This window comes from Adiantum capillus-veneris, chromosome 7 (genome assembly GCF_014529385.1).
Source record: "Adiantum capillus-veneris isolate H3 chromosome 7, ASM1452938v2, whole genome shotgun sequence".
NCBI classification, from domain to species: domain Eukaryota; kingdom Viridiplantae; phylum Streptophyta; class Polypodiopsida; order Polypodiales; family Pteridaceae; genus Adiantum; species Adiantum capillus-veneris.
This window is the reverse complement of record NC_140937.1, coordinates 155,806,514-155,823,132: the sequence shown is the minus strand read 5'-3', so window position 1 is coordinate 155,823,132 and position 16,619 is coordinate 155,806,514. Positions and strand designations below refer to the sequence as shown.

The window sequence follows — 16,619 nt, the reverse complement described above, 5'->3', positions numbered from 1 at the left end:
TTTTTGGAAGTGCTTGCAAGCGTTAATAAGCTCTTTGAAGCACTTCTTAGCACTCTACAGCACTATGAAGCCTTTCTAAGCACTTTGAGGCTTTTTAAAGTGTTTAGAAGTGTGCTTCAAAGTGATTAGAAGTGCTTCCAAGTGCTTAACTATTGATGAAAATTCATGTAATTGGTAAACTGTACCTGCACAGTAGTGACTTCCTCCTTCATATTTTAGCATCTGATGACACACCACTCAAGCTCAGCACCCTTGTGAGGACTCCGATCTCAACTTCTTTCTGGAGGACAAGAGCTGCATTCTCTATTGGTGGGGTTGCATCCAGAGCCCGCAGCTCTGCTCTCAGCCACTCCGTCTCCGCAATAATTGGAGCACAAGCACTGTGGATGCCTTCGTTATGCAGCCATAAATCGTGCTTCTCAACCAAGACAATTTGCAGTCTAAGACTCCTTATAAAGCATGGCATGATAAGAATCCATCTATTGATCACATGCACATTTTTTGTTGTTTAGATTATGCTTTGGTGCCACAAAAGTAGCACAAAGAATTAGATGATAAGGTTATCAAATGCATTTTTGTTGGTTACAGTCCTTAAAGAAAAGGTTACAGGTTATACCATCCTCAAACAAAATGTATCTTGGTTTCACGATATATTGTATTTGTGGTAGATTATGTTCAAAATTTGTTATCATGTACCAAAGATAGTAATGTAAGCTCACATGGCATTTATGACACCCTTTTTTCTACATATAATGCACATATTTTATCATTGTATTTAAGCGACGTTGGCACCTTAAAACTTGATAGCAATGGAAGCAAACATAGATCCTCGAGTTGCTTATCTTTGCAAGTGTTTTATGCATCATATTGAACTGAAGGGTGTGTTGCAAAATTGAGGGTGTGATGTGTCAGCATGTACTCTCTCTCTCTCTCTCTCTCTCTCTCTCTCTCTCTCTCTCTCTCTCTCTCTCTCTCTCTCTCTCTCTCTCTCTCTCTCTCTCTCTCACACACACACACACACACACACACACACACACACACACACACACACGCACACACACACACACATATATATATATATATATATATTAACCCACCAAACCCAAATTACAAAAGCAAACATTCCTTTAAGAGAGGAGATTGCATTCAACTAGTTAGATACTTCAACATATTCCCTTACATGCAATACGTACCATAACAACCATTTGGTTTAGCTCCCATTCCCTCCAATCTACAGGTGTGACCCATAAGCATGTATTCTCTCTCTCTCTCTCTCTCTCTCTCTCTCTCTCTCTCTCTCTCTCTCTCTCTCTCTCTCTCTCTCTCTCTCTCTCTCTCTCTCTCTCTCTCTCTCTCTCTCTCCCCCCCCCAAATTCCAGCTTATCCATAGATATTGAGGCCTCTTGTGATTGTTTCTCTCCTGTGGAAAATTACTCTAAAAACTTCTCTTTTGATGGGTATGTGTGTGTGGTTGGGGAGGCGCGGGGGGGAGGCGGGGCATAATGTATAGGAATAAGAAGAGGAAAGTTTTGAGTTGTAGATTGGTTGAGTTCCCACTTGAGTAGAACATTTGAGCTTAAGGCCCATCACGAAGAACTTATATGTCTCTTGAGATTGTTCCTACAACATTGAAACCTTCTCTTCTTAGCTTCTTCATCTTCTTCTCTACATATTGATCTGTTTAGAGACATGATTGACCACATGAGCACCAGATTTAGAGGAACTACTAAGAGATATTGTGCATGTGGATGATCTAGTAACAACATTGATATGATGAGGACAGTACTTATTGCTGGTGGAATTAGAAGCTGGTTAAAACTAATGGCTGAATTAATGGGGTTGATTGGGTTGAACATAGGATTTATGATTCCACCTCTTTTGCACCAGCTCAGCCAAAGAAAAGTAGTGTGGGCATGTTCGCACAAAAGGTCAAGCATGTTGGTGTCATTAACTGGACTCTCTCTCTCTCTCTCTCTCTCTCTCTCTCTCTCTCTCTCTCTCTCTCTCTCTCTCTCTCTCTCTCTCTCTCTCTCTCTCTCTCTCTCTCTCTCTCTCTCTCTCAGCAAAAACAACAGGTTTCACATTTGTAAGTTTCGACCCTATCAAACAATTTGGGCTTGCATGTACAATCTGTTATGTATTTTTTGCTAAATAAGCTAGCACAACTTATTTACAACAAAGGACTAAATTAACCCTTCTAGTGATGTGCACAAAAACAACTTATGAACTTGAAATATGTAAAAAAATGTATGCCAATTCCATAGACCTTAAAAAACAATTGACATGGATGTAGTGCACACATGGAAAATTCGGCGTGCATTTGGTGACACCACAAATCATCACACCAACTATTTATCTGTGCACATAAAGCCAATTGGTGGGGAATGTATGGAGCTGACATCTTGATGAAGGCATTGGTGCAAGCCGCAAAAAGAAGCAGAATTCTCCACATCACGTGTTGGCACCCTAAACCAGCTTGTAACCTTTCTCCTTCTTCCCGCATGCTAAATGTCCCTATTCATGTGAACGTGATAAAGGAGGGAGCCTCCATGATGATAAGATCATTAACTCACCTACTGCCATGTGTGTAGGGCTTGACCTACCTACATACCTAGTGGTTTCACCCTTTTTCATATAGCTAGCTTTTTGGCCAAATCAATGTTCATGATATTTTCCAAAAGATGCATCTGCCAAAGCTCCCAGAGTAGTTGCTTTTGCATGCTCCCTGGTATGAAAGTATAGTAGGTACATGCTCCAACTATTTATCAGCCAAGGAAGGTACCAATCCAAAAATCCAAATAATGCCAAAGTGATTAATTGATGCTCATTAATCCACTTGAGGATTGAGGGGGCGATGGAAGCTTTGGTGTTGTTGTCTACCATGGCTATCTTCAAGTGCAAATGGAAGAAAGGGGGAGACTGTGAGGCATGGTGGCAGGGAGCAAGGCCTAGAAGGCCTGCAGTATCCTCCTTCTCTCCTCTCTCTCTCTCTCTCTCTCTCTCTCTCTCTCTCTCTCTCTCTCTCTCTCTCTCTCTCTCTCTCTCTCTCTCTCTCTCTCTCTCTCTCTCTCTCTCTCTCTCTCTCTCTCTCTCTCTCTCTCTCTCTCTCTCTCTCTCTCTCTCTAACTGCTTCTCTAATTATATTTAATGGACATTCACTAAAAATAACACTTCTCTTTCTCTACATGTGTATTTTGTTTTGGACTACCGCATTAGATGAAGGGATTTTATGCTACCTAACCATATCACTCTAGTTGACTTTTATGACACATTGTACACACAGTAACTATACTATCACTATCCTCGCTGGCGGACTGCATTCGGACCTCTGCCACGATCGCGTAGAGGCCTTGGCTATTTTTGGCTCGTATGTAGGGTGGGCTCCATCACGCTTTGGCTTTGTTCGGCGGGGCATGGAAGGACAACTCCATGCGATACTCTCTGCTAAAAAAATGTTACAAGTGGCTAACACTATTTAAGGTGAGCTCTGAGCTCACTTAGCTTTCAATCAGCATCTATTGTTTGTTGCTTATGCATGTTAGATATAGAAAACTCATGCTCCTTTTGAGTCTACTTCTTCAAGCTTCAATGGCTCCCAGCAAGAAAGGTGTAGTTGAATCTTCTGAGGTATCTGTCCTGAATCTTGTGAGGTTGTTATATATAAAGAAGCCTTGTTGTTTTGTTTTAACTTCACCAACTATGCTCTCATTTCAAAGTAGCTTGAGGACACTAAGCAAGTATGTCTGTTGTTTTCAAGCTACTGGATTTAGTTTAGCCCTGATTAATATTCAAACTGTTGTTCAACACTGCTTATGGAGCCTATCTCAATTTTCTTTTTGCTAGGACAGGGAGGTTAGGATTGGGAATCTCCAATGAGTACCATATTGCCAGCCTATGTTGGTTACAGTATTCTGTTCCAGAGCTTTATGCTAGTAGGGACTCCTTACTTTTGAAATTTCCTACACTAGTTTGCTTATTATTGCTCTTTTTTGGTAAACTTCTTCATGGACTGGTCTCTGACTAGCAGACTGAATCTACACAGGCTGTATCTAAATGTATGTGTTGTACCTTTAACTAAAAGGAATGATTGCTATCTACAACATTTACCTTGACTGATGCTTATTGATCTACATGTTGTTTTTTAAATGAAGGATGGTATATTGATATTCTGTGATGAAGCTACGGGCTGTAACGTCTAGATGGTTTTCCTTACTTGTCAAGGGTTCCATAATGAATTCTCTTTGACTGGTTAGGAGGCTCGTGAAAGATAAAATTGATGATAATTTTGATAACATAAGGATTTTATATCAATTTTTCTTGAGATATATGCATTGCAAACCATTATTTTTTAGCAGCAATCGTCTTTCTTTTCTTCTAGTGCTTAGGTGACATGGATGAAAACTAGGGTCACCCCAATTACCTGTAATGTTGTTTGAAATCTAACCTCTTGGTTTTTTTCTTATTGTGGATGCAAGTAAGGGTGCTCTCTCCTTGGTTGCTAATTGAAAAGAAGAAGTGTTGTACATTTAATTGCCTCACTATACAGGACCATCTTACTTAGTTTCGACATGTAATTGCGGATGTATTTTTTAGATATCTATCTAATGAATTTGAACTATAATTGTAGGCAAAGGTCTTTGTATTTTTATCTCATGTAATATGTATATTGTTAATAATTAGAACTCTCTCTCCATAAGCACATGGTGCTCTATGGTCCGTTTTAGACCTAGGACACCAGGACCTACTCTACAATATTTCTATCCTTAGAAGAAGGTATGGCTTGCAACCATATCTTATGGGATAGGGGGTATCCCACACAACCATTATGACCTTTGTCTTGGTTGGTTTTAAGATGATATACCTACCAACTCCTCCAACCATATCTTATGGGATAGGGGGTATCCCACACAACCATTATGACCTTTTTCTTGGTTGGTTTTAAGATGATATACCTACCAACTCCTCTTTCAGATTTTTCTTATATTCTTATACTTTCATTTTGGCTTCAGATGGTCATTTTCTATGTCGAACTTGACCTTTCCACCCTACCCTTCTCCCCGACATCCCTCGTTGTGATTAAACTCATCCGGGATCCCATGGCCATTTCACTCATAAACCAGTACTCAAAGGTTAGAGATACTCATGATTCTATCATAGATCTGTTAACCTTCAACTACTGGGTACTTGTCCTTGCCAATTTGGGTGTTGATGCAAAGGAAGGACTACTTCGTCTTGAAAAACTGGCTTCCAACCTTTCTGTCATAGAAATGAGTCATAAATCAGATATGCAACAATTTTCAGCCAAGGGAGTAGATATGTCCAGCTTCATTAAGAAGCTTTGTGGCCTTACCTCTTGTTTTGCTACCACTAAATCGTTTGATCCTACTAAGGCCCCAAAAGGCCTCTTTTGTAGGGATGATGCAGCTTTGGAAGTAGTAAAAATATTTCAACCACGACTTAGCTCATCAAGTAAGACCTCTCCACTTGATATGGTTCCTAAGGTCTCCAAATGTTTTCCCTTCCTCCCACCTAGGCAGATTGCCAATGAGGGAATTGAGCTTGACCATCAGATTTGGGAGCTTTAGAATAGAGCCTTTGTTCCACCCATTTCCATTGAGACTTGGGTTTACCTTTGCAGCCCTTCTAGACTCCACAAGTGAAGATTGTCGCCTGGAGATCCTCAAAGGGGTTCAATTCTTGGACAAAGGAGATGTCATAAAAGCACCTTTTAGCATGCACTTCTTGGATTCTAGGAAGTTCCTGGTCATCTCGGGTATTTATGTCAGAACTAAGGGGACAATGACTTTTTCCAAGTAGAGCAGTGAGTTCTATTCGGAGTCTAATTGGAACATTTATCGACCTTACATCAAGTGTGCCTGCAAAGCTTTGGATGCAAAAGCTGATTGTGAAAGCAACATCCTCTAGTTCTACCATGCAATATGGCTCCTCCTCAATCATCTTGAGGACCATTTTCCATCACATACAGAGGAGCACTTCCTCCCTATGATTTTTTCTTGGCTTGGGGATCAAGCTAGAGAAGTTGTGCGAGCCCAAATTCCATATTTGCACTAGGAATTTGATGTATGAGGCTTTGAAAGAATTGAAACTGGATGCACCTAGTCATTTTCTTTCCAATCTTAGTGCTTCTAAATTATCAAACATATTTTGTCCCTGCTCAAACCTTCACTCGATACAGAGGAAACCCCTACTCTTAAAAGACCCCTTCTGACTAGTTCTGCTTCACATTCCATCACCTCCTTTCTGTCTCCTTCCTCTACACCTGGGGTCCTCTGAAGGATGTGGTAAATCTAGAAGTTATGTGAGAGGGAAAGGAAAGAATCTCCCTATCAAGAAAATGTTTAACTCTTGATTGTATTGATTTTTTAGATCAATTGGACCGCTTCTGGGAAGTTGTTTCTGTTCAAGGATGATAATCAAAGAAAACGGATTGTTCATTGCCACTTCACAAATCCTATCTTTGATTTCTTTACACCAAAATGTATGATTTAGTATGCTTTTCAACAAGTGCTTTGTAATACTGATAGGTTGAATGAACTGACATTTAATTGGACTTTTGACCCTCCATTGAAGAATTTGATCTATTCAATCGAATTTCTTACTTTTGAAAAGCAACCAGCTTGCAAGTGCTCTCTCTATAGCAAATACTATACTGAATTTAATGATTTTGGACAACACATATGCACTACTGATCTTTCTTTAATAAGCTCTAAAGAAGTCAAAGACCTGCTGGGAAAAGGATTAAGTCATATCCCACTTCAACTATTAAACCCACACTTGGCTTATGCTGCACTACTTGCTTGCTTAGCTGACATAGCCAAGCGATTGGATCTAGACAATCTACAACATGCTAGACTTTCGGATTCACTCTTCTCTCATTTTCAAACATGCATTGAGTCGATCCCACCTGCATGGTTAAGCCAGGAAACAACATGGATTTCTCCTACACTTTCTTCCATGTTAAGTAAATTGAAACAAGACTGGTTTGTGGTCGGGCTTGACAAAGCCCCTCATATACCCACTTTCATATGTAAACACTTAGCCAAGGTTGCGGCTGAGACCAGGCTAAAGGGTTCTGAATTCTTGCTCTCAAAAATGAATCTTGAGGAAGTCACTCAATACCTAGACTCTTCACTGAGTCATTTTAGATTAGACACTCACAGTTCTAAACTTCCCATAATTTTTCCAACTTATAAAGGTCACAAGCACAAGTTCAAGTGTATTTTGGATGCCTCGAATTGTATTATGTTACACGCCACAAATGTGATTACTGCCTGTCTTAATCTAATCCTCACTGACTTCAATACTATTTGTGATGAAAAAATCACAATGGTGAAAGCCTTCACTTGCCTTAAGGTTAATAACTTTTGGCTAGTAAAGAACGCAACTAAAGTGTTCATTAACCTTCCAAAATGCATATTTTCCATGTTTTCAGCAGATATCACTCAGTGCTACGAAAAGATCTCATTCTTTGAGTCTTCTAGGCTTTTCTTTGTCCTCCAACAGATTAGTAAAATGGTGTTTGGAAGGAGGAATGGAATGGGATATCATGCCATTTCCCTTGCCAAAAGTCTAAATGGGTGAAAAACACACTCAAGGACCACCGACCCATTATAATCTGTATAATCTAATTGATCTTATTGAATGGACATTTCAAAATTGCTTTGTTTAGCTAGGTGATCAATGCTATCAGCAAATCCATGGAATCCCTATGGGTTTCTCTTGTTCACCAGTCATGTGTAATCTATACTTGGATTCTCAAATAGCTAGAGATGCCGGCCAACACTATGGATTTGACACTCTTTCAACATACCTACAAGTATGTGGATAATGTGTTAAGTTTGAATAATCATGTCTTTGCTAATTGTTTACCACAAATCTATCCTGATAGTCTTAAGGTTGAACCTACTTTCATGGAATGCATGAATATCAGTGACAAAGGTTTTGTTACCAAACCTCGGTGGTGGATTGCATTTGGACCTCTGCCATAGTCGCATAGAGGCCTTGGCTAATTTTGGCTCGTATGCAGGGTGGGTTCCATCACGCTCTGGCTCTGTTCGGCGGGGGATGGAAGGATGACTCCATGCGATACTCTCTGCTACAGAACGTTACAAGTGGCTAACACTATTTAAGGTGAGCTCTGAGCTCACTAAGCTTTCATTCAACATCTATTGTTTCTTGCTTGTGCATGTTAAATATAGAAAACTCCTGCTCCTTTTGAATCTACTTGTTCAAGCTTCAATGGCTCCGAGCAAGAAAGCTGTAGCTGAATCTTCTGAGGTATTTGTCCTAAATCTTGTGAGGTTGTTATATATAAAGAAGCCTTGTTGTTCTGTTTTAACTTCACCAACTACGTTCTCATTTCAAAATATCTTGAGGCCACTAAGCAGGTTTGTCTGTTGTTTTCAAGTTACTGGCTTTAGTTAGCCTTGGTTAATATTCAAACTGTTGTGTTCAACACTGCTTTACGGAGCCTATCTCAAAAAACAATTGCTAGGACAAGGAGGTTTGGATTGAGAATCTCCAATTGAGTACCCTATTGCTAGCCAGTGTTGGTTACGGTATCCTGTTCCAGGGCTTTATGATAGCGACTGCTTACTTTTGAAATTTCGGCGTTGCTTATGATTTCTCTTTTCTGGTAAACTTCTTCATGGGTTGGTCTCTAACCTGCAGACTGGATCTATGTAGGCTGTATCTAAACGTATGTGTTGTACCTTTAACTAAAAGGAATGATTGTTGTCTACAGCACTTACCTTGACTGATGCTTATTGATCTACAGGTTGTTTCTTTTTTATGAAGGATGGTATATTGATATTCTGTGATGAAGCTACGGGCTGTAACATCTAGATGGTTTCCCTTACTTGTCAAGGGTTCCAAAATGAAAAAAAAATTATTGGTTAGGAGGCTTGTGTGATAGATAAAGAATTGATGATAATTTTGATAACAGAAGGATTTCATATCAATTTTTCTGGAGATATAGGCATTGCAAACCATTATTTTTTAGCAACAATTGTCTTTCTTTTCTTCTAGTGCTTAGGTAACATGGATGACAACTAGGGTCACCCCAGTTACCTGTAATGCTGTTTGAAATCTAACCTCTTGGTTGTTTTCTTATTGTGGCTACAGGTAAGCGTGCTCTCTCCTTGGTTGCTGATTGAAAAGAAGAAGCATTGTACATTTAACTGCCTCATTATACAGGACCATCTTACTTAGTTTCGGCCTGTAACTGCGGATGTATTGTTTAGATATCTGTCTAATGAATACATGACTTTGAAATGTTGTAGGCAAAGGCCTTTGTATTTTTATCTCATGTGGCATGTATATTGTAAATAATTAGAACTCTCTCTCTCTCTCTCTCTCTCTCTCTCTCTCTCTCTCTCTCTCTCTCTCTCTCTCTCTCTCTCTCTCTCTCTCTCTCTCTCTCTCTCTCTCTCTCTCTCTCATTGGCGCTCTCCACTAAATCAATATGCACACCACTTCTCCCCACACACAACCACACACTGGCTAGAGTTCCCTCATTGCATCGAGCCGTCAAAGTGAGCTCAAATAGTGCTAGGAAAATGCAACTATGTGTGGAGCGACCACCTTGAGTAGCTTTTGCATACCGTGGCTACAGGTGTAAGGAGTAGCTTGAGCTTGATTCTAGTGCTTGACATGTGGAATCCACTTTCCCACTGCACGTTTCTATTTTGAATCATCTGCTTCTCCAACATGCTGCTCCATTTGGAATCATCTGCTTCCTTGCAAGACAATATGTTTGTGCCATTTCTATTAGTATTAGCAAGGCGTATGTCAAGAACAACAATCTTGTGTACTTCTTCTATAGGAAACTGAGTCATTATAGTTTCTTCAAGAATGTACATACATTTGAAGAGGCACTATTTTTGAAAGGGTTGAAGTAGGTTTTTGAGTTTTTGACAGGCCAAAAGATTCATGGTGGCATTTCACCAAAGCTGTTGAGGGGGCTCCTGCAAAACCAGTTAGCTTTTTACTTGCATGTTTCATCATCATCCTTATGATCCAAAAGAAAAGCTGCAACTCCACACAAAGCACCCTCGCTTAAGATCTTCTACATTCTTAGAAATAGGTAGACCCTTAGGGTGATTTACAGCTATAGGTTTCTTGTCTCATTGGTTTGAAAACCCCAACAATGGAAGACTCAAATTCATCTTGCATAAAATATACACCCCGAGACCCATCACGAGCTAAAACACGAGCATGTCCCTCTTCTAGGATAGTTTTGACATGCTCCATGAGATCTACACCACTGACGATATGCTACACTTTGAGAAGCTTTCAACAACATCACCACTTTTTGTTAGATAAAGATTGTCAAATTTTGCTTCTACTTTGCTTGATGGAAGCCAGGCGCCCTCATTTTCCATGCAACATTGAGTTGTTTGCTCCTCACCTTGTGAGAACTTCTAATAACTTTTACATCAACCCCAATAGCATGACTTATTACTTTTACAGTGTTGCTTAAAAATAAGTGCACTATAGCATCATCCCCATTAAAAATTACCCAGTTAGCACGTCATCCTTTGAGATTCTGACCTTTTAGCACCACTTGTAGCTTGTGAGTTGCAAATCTCCCTTCTTTCATTAATAACCTATATTTCATGTCTTGAATGCTCTTCATTCTATCCATTCTAAAAGCATGCTCCTTGCCTTTAACTGTTTTGATTGCCACTACCTATTATTTTAAAACTTTCACAACCAAATACACAGGCTTCCCATTCATAAGACCATAATCCTTCACTAATTCATCTTGGCATCAAAGCTCACGGCCTCCATATATCAATCTCTAGTGCTTTACATAAAAGCCTTGCACACTTCAATCCAAATTTTTTTTAAAGCAAACCGTCACCACTTTGAGAGTCTAGGAATAGTATGATGTGATTAGTAATCATTTACTAAGCCATCATCATTGTGCTTTGAAGATGACTCTCTTCAATCCCAAGAGAGAGAAAAGACAAAGGGTGATGGTTACGCTTTGTTGTAATGGCCGTCTTCCTCTCTCTCTCTCTCTCTCTCTCTCTCTCTCTCTCTCTCTCTCTCTCTCTCTCTCTCTCTCTCTCTCTCTCTCTCTCTCTCTCTCTCTCTCCAAAATACCTTCTTTTGGAATTTTTAATAACTTTCCGAGAAAATCTAGAGGAATTTCCACACTACATTGAAGTTTCATACGATGAACATGCCAGAAAAGGGACTATCTAACATATCTCGTCGGGCGGCGGGCAAGCACAAAAAATGGATTATTATCAGTTCCATAAAAACCAAAGACAAATATATACATCTATTGAGCCACACTGTGTATGTCAAAAGATCACCACACATATAAGCTTTTGCAAGTAGGTGGCACCCACCTTTGAAAACCAAAAATACATAGAATATGTGAAGATACAGTGCGCTGAGATGAATTTGAGGTGCAAGTCTTCTTCAAAGAAGGGGTGGACAGACCAAGTGGAGGACATGCAAGGATTTTTAATTTAATCTCTCTCTCTCTCTCTCTCTCTCTCTCTCTCTCTCTCTCTCTCTCTCTCTCTCTCTCTCTCTCTCTCTCTCTCTCTCTCTCTCTCTCTCTCTCTCTCTCTCTGGTTCTCTCGCTTGCCACCAGCATCTCTATCAAGAACAACATAGGAGGCCTCTACTTTTGATGCCATTCTCTCACAAGCATGGCAAGCCATATGTGGTAAACTATTGCAAAAGTTGCGAGTGGGAGGGTTGTGAGTGGTAGAAACAGTGGGGATCTCAGAGGAGAGAACACAAGCAATGTGAAAGAGGTGGAATGCAGGAGAACACGAGCTAAAGGCAGGCTATCCAAGCAAGGGGGAGGTGATGATGCCCATGGAAGAGGGGGGGGGGGGGGGGGGGGGGGGGGGGGGGGGGGGGGGGGGGGGGGGGGGGGGGGGGGGGAACACGATGATGGAATATTCTCAAGTATTGATTTTTATTTAAAGTTGAGCAGAGGCCCTGGCTAGAACAATGTGTGTACAATGAACAATAAAATTCTATATTAAAATAAAAAAAATGACATGTGATTGTAAGCGCTCATTCATACCTCTCCTTGTAACTCTCATTACCCCTAATGATGACTCTTCACCTTGTTGGCATTGCCTGCTTGCAGGGAGTGATATAGGCATGGTGCCTATGAAATGTTGTACACTATTTTTAGGCTTTTTGAAGCTATTTTAAAATGTTTCTTTTCAGCGTTCCATGTTTGTAAAAACAAGGGAAGGATCACCAAGGCATGCTAAGGTTGTGGATGTTATGGAAAGGATTTTTTTGTATAATGAATGTTTAAGCTCATATTATTTAAGGGTTTGGAGTGGATGAAAATTTCTTGATGGGCATCCTCTCCGCAACGGCATGGCATCACTTAGAATATGTTGATTGCAGAATATGCCCAACATGGTTGTCGAAAGAAAACTCTAGGGTATCTTAACCAGATGCATGCTTAGAGATGGTTTGATCGATGCATATGGCAATTTTGGTGCCTTGGACAAAAGCACAAAAAGGTTGAGTATAGGCCAAACATGGCTATGACAAGAAACCTCTTGGCTATTTTAGGTAGATGCAAAGGAAGGCCTTTCTCCAATGCATTCACCTATGCTTGCACCTTGTAAGGCCTATGGCCTTACACAACATCTTCACATGGCTAAGAGAAAAAACTAGTAAGGGTAAACGTGCCAATAAAAGGACACTACCCTTTACCAGGACGCACCTCCCCCCCAAATCACACAATGACATCTGGTAAGATGGACTAGCCTATCTGACGTGGGGTACTCCCATTTTTTGGGATTTGAGTTCGAGTCTGGAATAATGCAGTCCTTCCTTCTGAGACACGACTGTCCTAAGTAAGTTTTTTTGCATCGGGAATTGTGTATTGCGTTGAAAAACCTGCACGCATTGCCAAAATGAACAATGCCAAGCTTGTTTGGAACCACATGATGTAGCGTATCTTTTGCGTCTGCCCAAGCTGAAATCAAAGAAGAATGGCCCCAACACGCAAACGCATAAGTTCAATGTCCTTAAGTTGGGGCCTTTATCCTAGAGACTATTTGAGAAAGATGTCAAGTTTGGCCTGGCTTTGATCAATTCGTATGCCAAATATGGTGACTTCACAAAAACACAAAGAATTCTTGATGAGATTTCAATTCGAAATGTGGTATCTTTGAATTGCACTAATTTTTGGATATTCTCAACATGGTTGTGGCAAAAAAGCTCTCGGCAGTTATAACCAAATACAAAGGGAGGGATTTCTCCAAATGCAATCACCTATGCTTGCACCTTGAAGGGGCCTGTGGCCCTACGCAAGCCCTTCACATGGGGGTTACAAATCACAATAAAAGTGCTAGTCGAGAACAGTCAAGAAATATGATGTGCTTGGCAATGCTTTAATTCATGTGTATGCCACACATGGTGCCCTAATTACTGTGCAAAATATCATCTCTTCGAGCATGGTAATTACATGACGTGCCCATCATGGATATCGCAAGGAAGCTCTGAAATGTTTTAATAGATGCAAACTGAGGGTTTTTTCCTCCCCAACTGTAATCAATTTTCCAATTGTGCTCAATGATTATAGTCTCTTAGGACTACATGAAATGTGCTCAAAATCTTTTTGATAGCATGAGGGGAAAATATGGCATTATAGAACCCTACAGCTGCATGGTTGACCTACTCATTTGGCTCAACGCAATTGCAATTAATGAAGCACTCTAGTATGAATGCAGGAGTTTATGAGAAAAGATCAACTCAAACTTTTCATGTGTGTCCCACCTTTAAGAGTTGGAACAGGCGAAAGCGCACTTTTCCAAACTAGAATTGTTTCTATGCTACGTCGCTTTTATACAATCTCATGTCTTATGATTCACTGGGTCAAATTCTTTGCAGCCTTGTAGGATATAAACCCCATTAAGGGGAGAGTTCACTCTAGCAACCTCAGATTAATCTTCACGATCGATTCCCACTGGCATTGCCAAGGCAAGAAAAACAAGGTGGACAATCGCAAAAGCATTCTATAAACCTTAGGTCCTTTATTGAAAATTGTACCTCCAAAATAAGATCCATCATCTTTATAAGCTATTCCCTACCTGTGAGTCAAGGAAGTGCCTAACATATATTGTTGCATTAGAAACATATTGCACGTATAAGTGGCTACAAGACATATGCACAAGTCGCCTTTTCATATCGGTAGATGCATCCCATGAGAAGCTCAAGTAAAACAACACCATAGCCATATACACCTTTGTTGTCAAATGCCCCATTAGCGCATACCTTCAAAACATATGGAAGAACATCAAGAAACTCTGTAGATCCAATAATGATAAAACCCATGGCCTTTGCTTTTGTAGCTTGTCAAAAAGTGTAGCACAAACCAACCCATGCAACTGCGACTGCATTGAACACTCACCACCTGCATGCGGAATTGTGTAGAGAAAACCAGAGAAATGCACATAAATTTGCAGTAGAAAGGGACCTTCAGTCAAGGTTGTTGATGAGGATCTCATTGTGGCCCTGCAGATGTGCACAAAATTCGCGGCTGCAAACAAAAACACAAGCACATACATGCGAACATAATCGCATTCAACACTCAGCATCGTCATGCAAAAATTGTGCAGAGCACCAGTCAACAAAAGGCACATTAGACCTCATCCTCACCCTACAAACGTTGCATAGTGTAGACTTTTCGTGCATGCACAGGGACCGACTTCAGCCACCATGGGCTCTCTACTGTCCACGTAAGGTGTAGGCGCGGCTCAAGTGCCGACATCAGCCACGGATTCTCCTTGCCGCACGGTCCTAAGGTTGTTGTTATTGAATGCTAGCATTTTTCTTCCAAAAATTAACCTGAATTGTGGCCGTCCATGCGACTCAACGCTAAGGCCAAAAAAAAAAATAGTGCTTCCGTAAAGAAAGCTTTGGCTGCGCAAGGAGACTCGAGCGAGCAAGAAGGAGCGCAAGGTATGCTTCTCTCTCTCTCGACACACTCTCTCCAATGCAAAAAAAAATGACTCTCTCTCTCTCTCTCTCTCTCTCTCTCTCTCTCTCTCTCTCTCTCTCTCTCTCTCTCTCTCTCTCTCTCTCTCTCTCTCTCTCTCTCACACACACACACACACACACACACACACACACACACACAGAGGCAGTGCCGCCTTTGGCAAGTTAGTGACGGCCTTGTTTTGGAATCCCCACGCTATTTTGGAGAACAAAGGGCTCGACTGGAACTGAGCTCGTGCTGCACAGAGAGAGAGAGAGAGAGAGAGAGAGAGAGAGAGAGAGAGAGAGAGAGAGAGAGAGAGAGAGAGAGAGAGAGAGAGAGAGAGAGACAAAGAGAGAGCGAACAGCTCGCCACATTGAAAGAGAGGCCTTGTTCGCCCTTATCACCAAGTGCGTTGAGAGAGAGAGAGAGAGAGAGAGAGAGAGAGAGAGAGAGAGAGAGAGAGAGAGAGAGAGAGAGAGAGAGATCCAAGACTTACATGCTCTGCTACAACAGTCGCACGAGGAACGTTGGGTCTTGCATTCTAGAATCAACATAAATGTTTTTGCAATAATCAAAACAGATATCAGGATAGATTTAAATGCACAAAGCATAAGATTAACAGTGATGTTGCACTAATAAAACTAAATGACATTTATGTTCTTAGTTGTATGAGCAATTTTTTGAGTCTCACTCTCAGATCTCAAGTGCACAAATTTAAATGTCCTAATTTCATGAAGTAGAAATTACTCAGAAAATAAGAAAGTAGTCAATTTAGCAACACTCTGCATGAGAAAGTGCTTCAAGGGAACAAAGCTAGGTGCTCCCGAAAGGTTGTCATGCCCTACGTTTGGGTTTAAATTCAATGATCAGAGAGTTGTAGGCTCTCAAGTCTTTGGCTTGGGGAATTGAGTTTCCCAAGGACAGACTCTATGTCCAAAACAAAACTTGAGAGTTGTTGGCTCTCAAGTTTTTTAATTGGGGAATAGAGTTGCCCAACGGACTCTATGTCTAAGATAGAACGGTAGACTGTTGTAGAGGACTTCGAGTTTAGAGGCGGATAATGGATTTGAACCAAAGGGTTTCCATGCCCTAAGAGATGAGAGCATTTGCCCAAGAGGATTCTGAGCAAGGAACAAAGGTTTCTCAGATTAGGTTTTTTTTGGAAAATCATCGTTTACCTGGAATTTTGTCCGTGGAGACTTCTATTGTGGTCATGCTAGTGAAATTGAGTTAGAGTAGGGGAATTTGAGTCCGATAAAAGTGGGAAAGCTTGTAGAAGTTTAGAGGTTTTTCTTGAGTGTATAAGAATAAAGAAATACCAAAAGGGGCGCCAGTCTTTGGGGCCAACAGGGTGTCGATGTCTGCTTGGAAGCGCTCTAGCTGCCAAGCCGTGCTTTATTTGAAGTGCTAATTCGAGTCACAAGGTTATTCGTGAAGTTTCTCTATGTTGTAAAGCCCAAGTAAAGTTTATGGAGTGAAGATTCGGATGAAAGCTAAAGTCTACAGCCCTACGCGCCGGTTACATGGTTTTGTTGCCGGCACAGAATCACTTTTTTCTCAAAGAGTGAGCCTTGGTTGGTTTGTGGCAAAGACACAAAGCACATGAGCTTGGAATTAC

The 16,619-nt window shown here is 40.8% G+C and overlaps 1 pseudogene; it reads right to left on the bottom strand.

Moving 5' to 3' along the window:
* Nucleotides 1-208: 208 nt before the first annotated feature.
* LOC147454880 (phosphatidylinositol 4-kinase gamma 4-like) lies at nt 209-14,618 on the bottom strand (annotated as a pseudogene).
* Between the last annotated feature and the right edge of the window lie 2,001 nt (nt 14,619-16,619).